The sequence below is a fragment of the Myotis lucifugus genome, unplaced genomic scaffold (genome assembly GCF_000147115.1).
Source record: "Myotis lucifugus unplaced genomic scaffold, Myoluc2.0 scaffold_58, whole genome shotgun sequence".
NCBI classification, from domain to species: Eukaryota; Metazoa; Chordata; class Mammalia; order Chiroptera; family Vespertilionidae; genus Myotis; species Myotis lucifugus.
In genome coordinates this window covers 4,490,360-4,494,133 of record NW_005871106.1, presented here as the reverse complement: position 1 = coordinate 4,494,133, position 3,774 = coordinate 4,490,360, and the positions used below count along the sequence as shown (strand labels likewise).

Genomic DNA, 3,774 nt, shown 5'->3' with positions numbered 1-3,774 from the left:
TTGTGTTTATAATTATCTATTTGTCCTGGGTATTTAATATCTATATCTGTATCTATATTTACTTCCAGAATTAAGGTGAATATATAAAATACTCATTTCCAATTGGGACAGTTGACATAAATGTTGTCTAAAGTTCTAAAAAAGTTGCTGAGTTTACTGACCTCCTTCTAGCTCTATTGGGTTCTACACTGTGCAGCTTCAACAGACCAGTAGAGGGCTGCAACAACTCAGAGAAATGGTTAGGCAGTTTTACTTGTATCTCCGGCACTTAGAGCTGAAAAAAATCTAAGAGCATTACATTTCCACTTTGCTGTCAACAGATTCTAAAAGGGGACAGGAATAATCTCCCAAATCCTGAAAATTAGAAACACCAGTAATTCAGCACTTTGCCACCAGCTCCTTTCTCCTTTCAAAATGGTAAAGTGTTTGGAGGCCAAATAAAATCTCACTAACAGTGATTAGGAGAAAAGGTCAGTCGAAATGAGTTAGCAATTCTCTACTTCCTTTCAGACCCACTGCTCCACACGCTACTACCAGACTAATATTCCTAAAATAATTATTTCATTAGGTTACTTTCACATCTACTTTATCAATTCTGTTCTGCACTATGCAGCATTGAAGTCTAACTTTCCTTTGCCTAGATTTTAAGTCAGATTTCTACCTCATGTATACAACTTATTTTCAACTCCCCTAGTCAGACCACTCTTACTGTTATATAAAATATAAAATAGAGTTAAAATGAAAAGGTCATTGAGGTGAAATTTGAAGAAAGAAACAAGTTTACACAGGTCTGCAGAGAAAGGAAAGTCACTGTTGGAAAAAAGTTTATGCATAGAAAGGGAGATAGAAATTCCCCTGGGGGAGTTAGGAACTGGACCAAAGGTATATAGGGGCCTTCAACTGAATTTATAATGTTTAATTCTTAATTGGTGATAGGCACCCAGGTGCTCATTTTGCTATTTTCTGTGCCTTTTAAATTATCTGAAATATTTCAAAATAAAAAGTTTTTGATATTGTAAGTTTGCCCCCTCTCCTGCTCTCAAAAGACAAGCAGCTGATCTTTGCAACATATACCTCAGGTGCCATTTTAAGTATTACTCAAAATTTAATCCCAAATAATGCCCTAACTCACTTTTACTGCTTTTGTTAAAAAAAAAAATGATCGGCACATACTTTAGGCTTAAATGAAAGGAAAGGACTTTTAATTGCTTACATAATTGGGTGTAGTTTTAATAGTGGCACATGGAAATAGAAGAGATTTAGGATAAAGGTCACAACATAGAAAACCAGAATAGTTTTTTAATCACTGCTTTTTAAAAAAAATGTTTTTAATGATTTTTAGGAAAGGAAGAGAGAGTTATAGAGAAATAGAAACATGAATGAGAGAGAAATATCGATTGGCTGCCTCCTGCACACCTGCTACTGGGGATCCAGCTCACAACCCAGGCATGTGCCCAGGCCGGAAACGAACTATGACCTTTTGGTTCCTGGGTCCATGCTGAACCACTGAGCCACATGGGCCAAGCATAATCACTGCTTTTGAAATATAAGTCTGTGATCCTGAAAATCAGCTTTATTGATGCCCAAACTCTTTTTGCAGTTATAGGTAGCTGAAATCAGTCCCCTATATGACAGAGCAATGCTAATATCAGTATTAAGTTATTTATAATCTGCATACCATACTATTCCCACCCAAACCCAACAATAGTGTAGATTATAAACAATACTGCTTAAATTATAGACAAAATGAAAGCTTCCATATGACTTCACACCAGGATTGAATTGTTTAAGCCCTGATCTGCTATTTCACTTTTTCTGTATCCTGTTCACTTTCCAACGTAAGTCTACTTACTATAGTACACACACGAATTCAGGCTAACTGCATATTTCAAGGAATTTAAAAGAAAACATGCTCTAAACTGGCTGAGGGTAGCAGTATGTATTATCGGTAGCTCTTCTGGCCAGACCAGTTTAGAATTATAAACTGTTTCCCTGCCAAAGTATGCTGAGAAAAATAAAGAGAATATGGTAAGGAGGGACCAGTGCAGAGTAAATTCACTGTATTCTAATAGCTGTTAAGAAAGTAACAAGAAAAAGGTGGTACTGTGAAAACTCCAACCCCACTGGGAAAGAATACGTGCATTCTTTGGTTTTACTTTTAAAATAAAACATGTCTTAATCACACAAATGTTATGAATTGGGGGAAAAAATAGACAAGCCCCACTGATGGTACCAATATTAAAAAGCTTTATCTATTAAAGGAAATATACTGTAAAAATAATGCCTAAAACATAAGTTTAGGACTATTTAAGAATGGTATAGTTCTACATCAATAAACTGAACTTAAGCTTTTCCACCAGGAACTCGGCAATATGGGTTGCATTCGCACCAAGACCGTGAAGAAGGTGCCGGGGTCATCATCGAGAGTACTACACGTGCTTGGGCAACGACTTCCACACCAACAAGTGCAAGTTCGAGATCACCATTATCCCCCGCAAGAAGCTCCAAAACAAGATCTCGGGCTATGGGGGCCCATGAGAGGCATCTCCATCAAGCTGCAGGAGGAGGAGATGGAGAGGAGAGACAACTATGTGCCTGAGGTCTCAGCCTTGGATCAGGAGATCATTGAAGTTGATCCTGACACTAAGGAAATGCTGAAGCTCTTGGACTTTGGCAGTCTGTCCAACCTGCAGGTCACTCAGCCTACAGTTGAGATGAATTTCAAAACACCATGTGGAGCCGTTTGAATCTTTTGCTATGCTGTAATATTATCAATAAACCATGAATAACCAAAAAAAACACTTGAACTTAAATTTCCAAGTTAGTGATTCTTAATCTTTTATGGACAGACCTGTTTCAGAGCCTGAAAGCCACTAGGTCCTTTCTCCTGAACACATATTTAGTAAAGAATTTGCAATATAACTTTACAATGTTTATAGGACCTCTCCCTAATTATGGATCCTTGTTTTACATAATTATCTTTTTCTGCTAAATTTTAAGTTCCATACAAGCAGTGTCTTCTGCTTGTACTTAGCATTGGAACCTAATACCTTAAAACCTAAAAACCTTTTCAATAATCTCCTTGCCTTCTAACTGAATTCCATACTTCTAGAATTATTTTCTTTTAAAAAATGGTATTACATCATTCCCCATTTTGGAAATTCATTTCTATTAAGCCCCTTATTCTAGTAATCATTGCCTTTTTCATCTGCTACCCATCTTTTCTCCCTTACTCCCAGTTCATCCTCTTATGTCAGTCAGACCATTCCCCTGACATTCTTAGCCAATCAATAAATATACACTGACCTTTTACAGTGTGATGGACTTGGAGGTGCAACCGTGGCTCAGTGGTTGAGCATCGACCTATGAACTAGGAAGTCATGGTTCGATTCCTGGTCAGGGCACATGCCCGGGATCCCCAGTGTGAGGCTTGCAGGAGGCAGCCGATCAATGATTCTCTCTCATTATTGATGTTTCTATCTCCCTCTCCCTCTCCCTTCCTCTCTGAAATCATTAAAAATAAATATTTTTAAAAGTCAGAATGTCAACAAAACTCCTATGTACCAGGGAGAACAATCTGAATCTGAACTTTCACCACTCTTTCAAGCAATAAGGTAGCTTAAAAATAAGATATTTATCACTAATATTTGTGATATTTTCCCCAATTATGGCCCCAATACAATTTAGGAGGTTAGTGAGTTATCTTTTTCTTTAGTCACTCTGATTAAAATGTTTCTTTAGGACAATGATATCAATATCAAGGTGAAGTTTATT

General features: G+C 37.1%; 1 pseudogene; it reads left to right on the top strand.

Annotated features, from left to right (window-relative positions):
- The first annotated feature begins 2,372 nt into the window (after positions 1 to 2,372).
- Positions 2,373 to 2,785, top strand: LOC102423576 (annotated as a pseudogene).
- Positions 2,786 to 3,774: the final 989 nt, after the last annotated feature.